Genomic DNA, 12,663 nt, shown 5'->3' on the forward strand with positions numbered 1-12,663 from the left:
ATACACTGAAAAATCCTACAGCTAAGTCAACATGGAATTCTAAAAAATGTCAAGTCACCATAGGAAGTACATAAAAAGAAAACAGAAATACAGAAAGTAGAACAATCAGAAAACAAAAAATAAAATGGCAGATTTAAGATCTAATCTGAATAATTATTGTAAATGTAAATAAGCTAAATGTATTAATTAAAAAACAAATTTGCAGGGTAGATTAAACCAAAAACATTATCTAACTATGCACCATCTACAAAACAACTCACGTCAGATACAATGATATAGAAACGTTGAAAACAAATGTTGGAAAAGATGTGCTTTGTATATACGAATGAAAAGAAATCAGGAGTGATTGCATTAATGTCTAACAAACCAGACTTCAGGGCAAAAATTAGCAGGGAGAGAGAGATACGTTACATCATGATAAAATGGTCAATCTACCAAGAATACATAACAACCCTAAAGTGCATGCCAAACAGCAGAGCTGCAAAATATATGAAGCAAAGCTTGCTATCAGTCAGAGGAGAAATAGATGCCGCTACCATTATAGTTGCAGGTTTCCACACCCCTCTCTCAACAACTAAAGGAACAATTGATAGAAAATCATCAGAATGTAGAACTCAACAGCATAATCAACTAACAAATCCTAATTAACATATATACTAGTAGAACACCACTCCAAAACAACAGGATACACATTCTTTTCAAGAATTTGCAGAACATAGAGAATAGGACCACAGCCTGAGCCAGAAAACAAACAAGTTAAAAAAAAACATTTAAATTATGCAGAAATTATTCTTTGACTCAAATGGAGTTAAACTAGAATTTAAGAAAGATAATAGGAAAATTTCCAAACACTTGGAAAATAGCACACTTCTAAACAATTCATGGGTCAAACAAAACAAAACAAAACAAAACATAATTCTAGAATAAGAAAGTTAGTTCAGCAAGGTCACAGGGTAAAAGGTCAACATAAAAAAGACAATCATATTTCTATATACTAGTAATGAACACATAGAAATCAAAATTACAAATGCAATACAATTTACAGTATTTTCCCCCAAAATAAAATAGTTAAGTGGAAATCTAACAAATTATGTACAGGACTTGCATGCTGAAAACTACAAAACACTAATGGGGGGGGGAGATGATCTAAATAAATAAAAAGACATACTATGTTTAGGATTGGAAGACTCAACTTAGTAAAGATGTCAATTCTCCTCAAATTGATGAACAAGGTTAATTAAATTTCTATCAAAATTCCAGTAAGGCCAAAACAAGTTTGGCTCAGTGGATAGAGCGTCGGCCTGCGAACTGAAGGGTCCCAGGTTCTATTCCGGTCGAGGGCATGTACCTGGGTTGCGGGCACATACCCAGTGGGAGATGTGCGGGAGGCGGCTGATCGATGTTTCTGGCTCTCTATCTCTCTCCCTTCCTCTCTGTAAAAAATCAATAAAATGTATTTTAAAAAAAAATTCCAGTAAGAATATTTGTAGATATAGACAAACATTTAAAAGTTTATGCAAAATGAAAAGGAACTAGAATAACAAGCAGTTTTGAAAAAGAAGAATTAAGTGGGAAAAATTACTTTACATATGGTCTAGCTTTGTCACTCAAGACTATGTTGTGTTTTCAGAAGGATAGACACATAGATCAATGGAACAGGATAAAAAGCTTTAAAAAAATAGGCTCATAAAATATAGACAACACAGTGTTTACAAATTGAAAGCATTTCCTTGGAGGAAGGATAGTCTTTGCAACAAATGCTGTGGAACAATTGGGCACCCATTGCACAAAAAGGTAACCTCAACTTAAACCTCACACCTTCCACAAAATTAACTCAAAATACATTATAGATTTAAATGTAAAACTATAAAACTTTTAGGAAGTACATTAAAGAAAATCAGTTCCTAGAGCTATGTGAAGAGTTCTTAGACATGACGCCAAAAGCATGACCCTTTTTTTTTAAATCACTAAGTTGGATTTCATCAAAATTAAACACTTTTGCTCTGTGAAAGAACCTGTTATAAGGGTGAAAAGATAAGGCCACAAACTTGAAGAAAATATTTGCAAACCACACTTCTGACACAGGCTTCATATCTAGAATGTATAAGAACTCACAAAATTCAACAATAATAAAAACAAACATTCCAGTGAGAAAAGAAGGAAAGACATGACAAAATATTTCAGCAAAGAACATAGATGGTGGGCAAACAAAGCACATTAAAAGATATTCAGGCCTAGTCAGTTTGACTCAGTGGAAAGAGTGTGGGCCTGGGGACTGAAGAGTCCTGGGCTCCATCCCCGGTTGGGGCATGTGCGAAGGGGCAACCAATTGATGTATGTCTGGCACATCAATGTTTCCTTCTCTGTGTCTCTCTGTTTCTCCCATTCTCTCTAAAAATCAATGGAAAAATATCCTCAGGTTAGGATTAACAACAACAAAAAAGATACTCAGTATCACTAGCCACTAGGGAAATGTAAATAAATATACTGCCCATCTAAGAGGACAGCTAAAATAATAATAACAGTACCAAATGGTAGCAAGGATGTAGAGAAAATATGTCTCACACATTGCCAGTGCAAATGTAAACTGGCAAAGCCACTCTGGCAAATAGTTTAGCAGGTTTTCTAAAAATATATAAACAGGCTCTTACCACATAACCTACCAATTGCACTCCCAGGCATTCTTTCCAATGAAATAAAAACTGTGTCCATACAAAAACCTGTGTGATTATTAATAGCAGCTTTAATTGAAATAGCCAAAAGCTGTAAACAACTCAAATGTCCTTCAACTGGCAAATAGTTAAACAAGCTGTGGAGCACCCATACCATGGGATACTATTCAGAAGAAAAAAAAAACTATTAACACACTCAAAATTCAGATAAGGGCATTGTGAAAAACGCCAATCCAAAAAAGTCATATACTATATGATCCTATATATATAACAGTCTTGAAATAACAACATTCTAGAAATGGAGAACAGATTGGATGTCAATTTCCTGATCTTGATCAGGTAAGATGTAACTATATGGGAAACTCGATGAAGGGTACAGAGAACTTCACTGTGGTATCTTTGAAACTTACAGTGAATTTATCAATATTTCAAAATAAAAAGTAAAAAAAATAACACAATAACAAAATTGGATTAAAAATGATGGATGAGTAAAAAATTAATAAACTATAGCGCAAAAGAAACAGGATTAGTCAATATGAAAATCAGATAAAGTAGTATTTGAGGGCAACAATTTTAATTGAGACAATTAATATTAATAGCACCAATAACAAAAGATATAAACCATAAAAATATATAGTAGTCATTAACCTTTTTATACCTAACAATCCAGGAGTCAAGTAAATAAATAAAACTTTATGGGAATACTTTTAAAACCTTTAAACAGTAGCTGAATCATAGCAGAAGATTTTTATATACTTCCTTCAGTTCAGTTATAGAAGATTTTATAATATAATCAGGGAACTTGATTTTATGAATATATAGAAAGTTGTCTGTTATATAAGCCCTATAAAGAATGTCTTTTTGTCTTCATGAAATATTTATAAAAGTAAACCACGCAATTGATCACACAAAAAAGCTCAATGAATTTCCAGAAGTAGGAGCTGCACAGTTGTGTTTATAATCATCCTACATAATAAAAGGCTAATATGCAAATTGCCCCCACGGGCGAGAGTTCGACTGACCAAGAGTTAGACATGCACTGACCACCAGGGGGCAGCTCAGAACATGGTGGGCATCGGTGTGTAGCACTGGCAGCTGGCAGCAGTGGAGGCGCTGCCGGCCCCAATGGGCCCCAACGAGAACAGGACTGCAGCGGAATGGTGGAGTAGGTGAGCGGGTGATGCAGGCCAAGGCAGGTGCAAGTGGGGGCCCCCCATCGCCCCACCAGTAGCTGTCTGTGGGGCAACCGGTGGGGCAATTGGCAAACAGGTGGCGCCAGCCCAAGGCAGCTATGAGCGGGGGCCCCAATCGCCCTGCCAGTCGCCCCACAGATGGAGATCGGCAGTGGCAGCGGGTGCAAGTGGGGGCCCTGATTGCCCTGCCAGTAGCCCCACAGATCGGCCATGATCACCGGCCAGGCCTAGGGACCCTACCTGTGCATGAATTTCGTGCACTGGACCTCTAGTCTATATATATAAAAGCCTATATGCTAATTGTCCCTCCCACTGTTCAACCGTTTGACCAGTAGCTATGATGCCTACTGACCACCAAGGGGCAGATGCTCCAACCAGTAGGTTAGGTTGGTGCTGGGATCCAGCTGATCCGGACTGGGTAAGATGGGCCGGACATGCCCTAGAGCCCTCCCACAGTCCCTCCCCAGCCCTGATCATGCATTGGTGGGGTCCTTCAGCCTGGCCTGCACCCTCTTGCAATCCAGGACCCCTCAGGGGATGTCAGACAGCTGGTTTCAGCCTGATCCCTGCAGGCCAGGCCGACGGACCCCACCGGTGCATGAATCCGTGCACCGGGCCTCTAGTTGTTCAACAAAATCAAATACACCCAAAAGATGACTAAAATATCAATTTGAAAATTTAAAAACTGTCTAGTCCCTGAATTTGTTGCTGGACAGGGACCGTCCAGGAGCAGGTGTGCCTCAGGTCGGCCTGTAGTGTGTGAGTCCTTGACTTTGTGTGGGAAAGATTTGGCAATACGAGTCCAGATGAGTTGAGAGTACGTTCATTAAAGCTGGAGACAATGAAACAAAGGAAGGACTTAGGGTGGAAGAAACAACAGGGAGAGCTAGGCAGTGCTGGGCTTTGGCTCCCTGAAGCGTCACAGGACAGAACTGAGCCAGGGTGGGGCTACTCTTAGCTCCCTGGGAAGTCAGAGAAATGGGGGCTCTGGGGACAGGTTCAGAGGGTAAATCCGGGTCGAACTGCCACTGCCCACTGCTCCCCTGGTTGCAAGTCTCCTGGGGATCCTTAGAAATAAAAAGTTCATGCCCAAGAAGGGGTGTGGGTGTGCTCCAGAGCAAGCCCACATTGAGTCTTTGTCCTGAGGGCTTTTTAGCCTTTTTTTTTTCTGTAGGCGAGTCTTAGGGGAGGGTTTCAGTAGAATATTCATCAGCTTTCCAGGTGCATTTTTAATATGCTGATGCATCAGCATGAGTGTATGGGGGAGTTTTGGATTTTTCTTTGGTCAGTTTTATTGTTTTACTTTTATCTTAGGTCTGTCTGTTTGTTATTTGTCCCCCGACTTCATCTGTCCTTGGGTTTAGTTGGCAGAAATGGCATTAGCTGGGTCTCTGTTCTCTATTTTCCCAGACCAGGGTGACTTAAGCTGTGTCTTCTTTGGTTAGGGAGGGGAGGTAAAAACCATTTGCTCTCAAGTGTCTTGGTTGGGGAAGAGAAGGTCTTGTGATTCATAAGCTGACTATACGTTGCCCAAACTGTTTGAACTTGTTTAATTTTCTTGTCTCAGTTTCCCCATTCCACTTGCCCAGGGATTTTCCTACCTTCTTATTATCCTGACACAAGTCAAAGAGAAAATTACATACAGAAAATTTTAGTCATTCAATAGGAGACTCTTTCATATCAATATCTAGGTTCTATAACTAAAACCATATTCAAGGACATTTGGCTTTGAATATTTTTATATTTTTAAAGGGTCGACTAAAATGAATTAAAGCAACCACAAAATATTCTATCTATTTGAAAGTGTGTGAAAGATAACACAGAAAAACCTAACCATTTTCTTAGTAGAGGAAGCTGGAATGGACACTGATAGAAAGACTGAGAGCCTAGTATCCCCTGTGGCCCAGAACCAAGAGGCACAACTGCCTTCCCACCCACCCCTGGGTTATGCAGCAGCCAAAAAAGGCCAACATTCGAGAGCTGATATCCGGTTCCTTTTAACCTTTAAAGAAAGTCCAAGTGTCTTTCTGTAGGTCCTTCAGAAGTAGGAAAGCCCGTAAGGCCTTTCAATACATTACTTAAAAGCTGGTTGTCAATCAAAGATTTTCACATCAAACCAGGGTCAATGGAATGCAAATATCCCATAAGGAATCTATTGATCCTTTCAGGAGACCACAGTCAACCTAGCAAGCAGATTAGCTGCAGAGCAGAAATGGAGCCGCCCTGGAAGGTACATGGGGGTATGGAACATGCTGGTGGGGCTGGCGGCTGGGTTGCAGACATGGACCACCAGGGCATCAGCATCAGCCGCCCCTCAGTAGCCAGGAACTGCACCGTCACATGGGATGAGAAATAGGACAGCACCTGTAAGAGAATGTCTATTTAAAAGCCTGGACCCTGTATTAGTGTGATGGTCATTATTCTCCCAGTATGTGTGTGTATCATAGGTATATACATATAATTCTTTGACTCACTTTTTACTTGCTAATTTGGATCATCATCCCTTCTATATAGATATTGGCTTAGCGTGTCCTGCCTCAACTGTCAGGAGAGTTGCCTGCAAGGCCCAGTTGTCAGGATGATGTTTCCTGATCAGGGTGCAGACCAGATCAGCCAGACTCCTGGTGCTCCACTCACTGGGCTTAGAGCCTGCAGCCACATCTTCCTTTCCCTCCGCACTCAGCCTGAGCAATGAGAAGCTCCATGGGGTCCCACGGTCCTTCCCTCCAAGCCTACCTTCTGCACGGCTCATCGCTCCCAGTCCCATGCTCTATGCTGGGTGTTTTAGGCTCTCTCTGGGGAAGCCAGTCCCTTCCCTCCCAGGGCTGAATCCTAGACATTGCTGGTTCCAATGCCATAAGCCTCCTATCATCCAAAACCTCATGTCTCAGGACTATTTACACCACCATGTTCAGTCTTGCAGCCATTTTGTAGACTTTATTCATTTCTTAATTTCAAAGATAAATACGTGGGCCCACCTTACCACTGTAAAACTGGAAAGTGTACATTCTTTCAGCATGATGGAAAGCCAGAGGCGCTTGTTCAAAGACCCAGACCATCAAAGATCGTGCTTTAAGCGGAGAATCTTAAGAACTTGGGTAACAAAGAGCAGGGGTCATCAGCGGAAGCTTTCATTCAACAAGCACATACAGAGCGCCTTCTGGGGCCAAGACAAGGGGCAGGGGTGACGTGAAAGGGACAGCCAGATGCCTGACGGAGCAGGGCTTTGTGTGGCCCATGGGACTTTTCTTCTGTGGAGTTAGGTCTTCCAGAGAACTGACCTTGAGTGGCCTGCCCAGAGCCTGCACCATCACTGGGGGCAGGTGCCACGCTGGTCCAGCTCCACAGAGCAGAAGAGGCAGCTGCAGAGGTGAAGCCCTTTGGCCAGAAGAAAAAGCTCAGACATGTGTGAAGTTCCAAAAGAACAAATTTTTAAATAAAATTATCAGATCAGAAATCCAAACAGTGAGCACTTAAGAGCAAGGAAGTGCATAAAATAAGACAGTGCTGCACTCGGCACTTTTTTGGATGGGTGAGAGGGTGAGAGTCATGGTTGTTGTGCTTTTAGCACCTGGGGATGGTTATAAATAGCCAGGGGAAATAAATTTTCCCATCTGACTTTCATGCACACACACACATTTTCAGATGGTTCCAAAATTTAAACAAATGAGTTACTAGGCTGGAGACATGGAGTGTGCCAAGTTTGCACCGGCAATGAATTACATCAAAAGAGCTAAAAGCTAGAATGTATGAAGAGCATCAGACACCTGGGAGGACGGCACATGAGGGAGGGTTCCTGGGAGGAAACTTCCTCACTAACTGGACAGAGCGCCCGGAGCCAGGATCGAGAATGGCTACCCTTCCTGGTGTCCCCAGTCAGCCCCCTCCGTGGGCAGGCTTAGCGGTGGGGTGAGGGGACTCTAGGAAGTCAGTAAAGAATCCTGTGTTTCACATCCAGGCTCTTCTTTGAGACCTGAGGGGTGGGGATCAGATCTGGATGGACATCTCGCACCTTGTAGTCAGTCTCAGGAGCATTCTCCAAAGGGGAGTGAGGATGGTCAGGGTTAGAGACCGTAGCTCCTTGTAAGGAAAGACAACGGGCAAATATGGAGCAGGTCGTGGTGGCCGCTGTGGAAGTCCCCTTGCTTCATCTTCCAACCGTTTCTGTTGCCACTTGTGCCTTTCTGGTTGGCCACTTGACAAGCTACGAGATGGCTCGGGCCCAGACTCTGGCTGCCTTAGACCCGCCGAGACCCGCCGATTCAGAGTTTCCCTCCTGGCATGGCCTCCCCTTTTGCATCTGCACATGGTTACACGACCTAGTCAGAGGGGGGACCAGGTCAGGGGTTCGCTTTTGTTTCTATCTAAACCATAGACAAGGGAAATCAGAACTTTTCTGTCTCATTCAGGGCCCCTTTCCCCGTGAAACAGCCAAGCTGGGAGATATTTCAAGACTCCACAGTCCTGGTGTCTTCCATCTCCACATGATTCATTCTTGTTCTGAAATTGATCAATGCTGCCACATGAACAGGACCAAGAAGAGACAGGGAAGAGGTCTCATGCTCAGGTGCTGCTATACCATCCTTGGAGAGCATTTGCAGCAGGATTAACAATCGAAATAACCACTTATTGATTCATTCATCTATTTCCTTTTCATTCAATTCTATTTACTGATCACATTGGGCACTGAGGGTTAAAGAAGTGACAAAAGTTAATTCACTTAACAAACGTAGATTGAGTACCTACTATGTGCCAAGCTCTGTGCTACATACAGGCCGGGAATCGGGAGTTAGTGAGACCAGCAAGCTCCCTTCCCTCACAGAGCCTAAATTCTGCTGGGAAGACAGACAGAGGAAAATGAATACAGGACAAAGCAAGATAATGACCGAGAGGGAAGTAACAGCGTGAGAATACATGACCTAGGAGAAGCTACTCAGGAAAGGGTGTTCCACTGCTGTCTGAAGGTTAAGGAGGAAGTCACAGAAAGAACCGGCATTTCAACTGTATGTGAGAAGCTCGGAGTTGGGAAAGGCCACCGTGTGTTCACGGCACTTAAGGGAGGCTGGGGGAGCACTGAGCAAGGGAACTGTGCTTGCCTTGAAGATGGAAAGCAAGGAGTGACAGGTGTCTGGCCAATTGTAAGTATGATGGGCAGCATTCTAGTGCTTTGAACAACCAAGAGATGGGATTAGATTCATCTTTGCAAGGTCGTTCTTCTGTTGTGCACAAATGATTGAAAGAGGGGAGCAGGGCCCGGCTGGTGTAGCTCAGTGGGTGAACATCAACCCATGAACCAGGAGGTCACAGGTTCGATTCCCAGTCAGGGCACATGCCCAGGTTGTGGGCTCCATCACCAGTAGGTGGTGTGCAGGAGGCAGCCGATCCATGATTCTCTCTTATCATTGACTAGAAGACCGGTGCATGGATTTGTGCACATTGATAGGAAATTAATTAGAAGGTGGCCAGCGAGGTGGGACTGGGTGAGACTGGCCAGACATGCCCTGGAGCCAACCTCCCATGGTCCCTCTCCAGTTGACTGCACCTGGGACAGCACCAGGGCTCAAAGGGTGTCTGCAGAGTGAGCAGGGTTCCTCCAGCCGGTGAGGTACCTCAGCCTCACCTGCTGGAGGGCCTGTGGGGATCAGACCAAAACCAGCAGTCCCACATCTCCCGAGGGGTCCCAGAGTGTGAGAGGGCACTCTGCAAAGTTGCTGTTGCTCGGCAGCTCCTGCATTGAGCGTCTTCCCCCTACTGATCATTGCACATCATAGCTATCGGCCAGTAGGCTGGTCACTGGTTGGTTGGTTGGTTGGCCAGTCGCTTAGGCTTTTATATATATAGATGTTTATCTCTCTCTCTCCTTCTTCCTTCCTCTTTCTGAAATCAATAAAAACATGAAGAAGAAGAAGAAGAAGAAGAAGAAGAAGAAGAAGAAGAAGAAGAAGAAGAAGGAGGAGGAGGAGGAGGAGGAGGAGGAGGAGGAGAAAGCAGGTAGAGCAACTTGGAGGCTATTGTGGAGAAGGGGAGGGAAGGCGGTTCTTTTACGCAGAGGGTGGCAGTTAAAGTGGAGACAAGTGGAGGAGTATGAAGTTTATTTGGATCTTCTTTGGATTCTTTGTGAAAAGGCAGTGAAAGAAAATAATTGAGTTAAATTCTCAGGTCTTTGCATTGAACAAATAACGGATGGTAGTGGCCATTTCTGAGATGAGAATGACAGGGGAGGACTCAGGGTGGGAGGTGGGAAAGGAGGGATATCGGTCCCTGCCCTGAAGGAGCTGAAATGTAAGTCACGGTGACAGGCATCCTCCTGGGTTGAGTTGGAAAGCGATGTGAGCTCTGCACAGAGTGAGAGCTGCTCACTGTCTACACAGTGTACTTCCTCCCTCCTACTCCCCAGCCATCTGTCATCAGAGCAGTGACAGGACAGCGGATGGGCGCCCAGGCCTGCTGCTCAGATATTCATCCTGGGCTTAGAAAGATGGCCAAAGAGAAATCGGAGGCGCAAAGTCTGTGCTCCTTGACAGATGATGTATTTTCCCTGAGTTTTCAGCAGTGAGAAAAGGACCCCCACACTGACTCCTCTGAGTTAGATAAGAGGCCTGGCAGCAGTAGAGTGATTTATAGCACAAAGGGGCTTTGGGGGAAGTAACTGTTTTCCAGGAGACGATTCAGAGCTGGTGGTGTTCCAAGATCCCACAGTCAGTGTATGAACCCATCTGAGGATCAGACGGACCATCTATAGTGAATGAACCATCATATTTTACACAAAGCACAATGTTTCCAAGGGAATCTAGACAAAATTGCAGAATCTATATTTTTAGTAAGGGTGGAACCTTGTTTGCTGAGGCAAGGGAAAAAAACAATAAATATTACCAATGTCACTAATAAAGAATTACTACTCTCAATCGACCTTCTAAGGCAGGTTGACTTGACTTATCACAAAAAAAGAAAAAACAAAAAACACATATTCTGGCTCTAGAGAAGCCTATGTTCCCCAGGCTTGTGCCCAGGGAGCCACAACCTGCAGCTCTGTGATGTGAACTCTGGGATGTGGGTAAGACTTTCCTCCAGAAAAAGTGCAAAATTGGTATCCATGCTGGTCAGGTGATGAAACTATTTGTACCTGAAATATTAGTTATGAAGGTCACTTCTTTAAAGACCATCCTATATAATAAAGAGGTGATATGCAAATTGACCTTCACGCTGTAACACTGTCACAAGATAGCAGCATGCACAGCAGGGGCAGGGCAGTGGGGGCACTGCCCAGAGGCGGGGCATTGGGACAGCACTCCAAATCTCAGGGCCATCCTGCAGCACACCAGCCATGCGGAGCGGGACTCCGGGACTTGGGGCAGTTCCATGGCGTGGGGGGGAGGAGAGGACAGGGGGAGGGGGAGATTGGTCCCGGATTTCGCGGCAATTTCGCACAACGGGTCACTAGTTTTTAATAAAATGCAACTACTTTGCATTTCCAAAAAAATGGATTATGGTGTGTTTTCACTTGGGAAAAATGTGATCTCTCTGCACTGGGCAGTAAGGGCGCACCTTCATTTGCTCTGTTATCTGCACCCCAACTTCAGGGCCCTGGTGCAGCTTTGGGCAGCAACGTTCCTCTGAGGTTGATAAGGGTATGAAAAGCTACTGCTGCGTGGTAATAGCTGGAAGAGTTTCGACAAGACAGGAACTTCCTACTACAGGGAATAAATGAGGCATTAGCTTGAAACAAATGGAGAAAGTGCTGTAATCCATTCAATTACCAAAACATAGCCCTATTCCTGATGTAGTTCAGAATTCTTGTCCTCCTGAGTTTCATGCTATTTATGATTTTCTGCCTGCCAATGCAACAATTTCAGCTTGAAATGCGATCCTGTGTTTGACTTTGGAACCGGTGCTCTAAACACAGTTTATTTAGTCCTCACATTCATGCTAGCTGGCTTTAATGCTACACATTCATGCTAGCTGGCTTTCATGCTACACATTTGTGCTATCTGGCTTTAATGCTACACATTCATGCTAGCTGACTCTAATGCTACATATTCATGCTAGCTGGATTTAGAACTCTGACATACAAGTGCAGTTATGGGCTGTTAAAAAATACAAACTTATTTCTAAACCAGTTGTCCTGATCATATATACTTTGCTTGATGCCCAGATGGGGAGCACATTTTAACTACCATGCATGCTTCCAAGTTGCATGTTAATAATCAGTACAAGCTTTGGCATTACGCCAGCCCTATGTCAGCAACCATTTCTGGATGGACTATTTCCAGCAAAAACAATGACTTACCAAGAAGTTCCAAGTGAAGTACCGGGTGAGGAGCCTGCATTCACAATAGTTCATAGACTCTTGGTTGTGAGAAATAACCCAGTCACCAATATCAAGCTGTCTGAGAAGAAACCAGCCCAGAATAAGAAATCACAATAGACCATTATCAAAGGCAACCCTTAAAGTTCAAAGAAAATATGAGTCTAAGAAAGCTGCAGAGCAGAAAGCAAGCAGTGACAAGAACCAAGACTTGGCACCTACCCTGCCCCACAGAGCACACCACGAAGCACTGAGTCTCAGGTAATATCTGGAGACCCCAAGACGTGAAAAAGTCAGGAACCCAAAGAAGACCTGAAAGCAGCTGAACCTTGAAAAACCAAGCGGCAACTGAGAGAGCTCCAAAAGCAATGCGGTGAAGAAATTGTTAAAGATGCCACCCTTTTCCAGGTGGGGGATTTGGGATCAGCTCCTCTGAGGACCACAGAGAGCAAGTCGCTAGCTTAAATCAGGGGAACATACCTTCCATGTCCAA

General features: G+C 43.9%; 1 pseudogene; it reads left to right on the plus strand.

The window, feature by feature from the left end:
* The first annotated feature begins 2,970 nt into the window (after positions 1–2,970).
* On the plus strand, positions 2,971–12,458 carry LOC111827707 (annotated as a pseudogene).
* Positions 12,459–12,663: the final 205 nt, after the last annotated feature.

The sequence above is a fragment of the Myotis lucifugus genome, unplaced genomic scaffold (genome assembly GCF_000147115.1).
Source record: "Myotis lucifugus unplaced genomic scaffold, Myoluc2.0 scaffold_206, whole genome shotgun sequence".
Taxonomy (NCBI): domain Eukaryota; kingdom Metazoa; phylum Chordata; class Mammalia; order Chiroptera; family Vespertilionidae; genus Myotis; species Myotis lucifugus.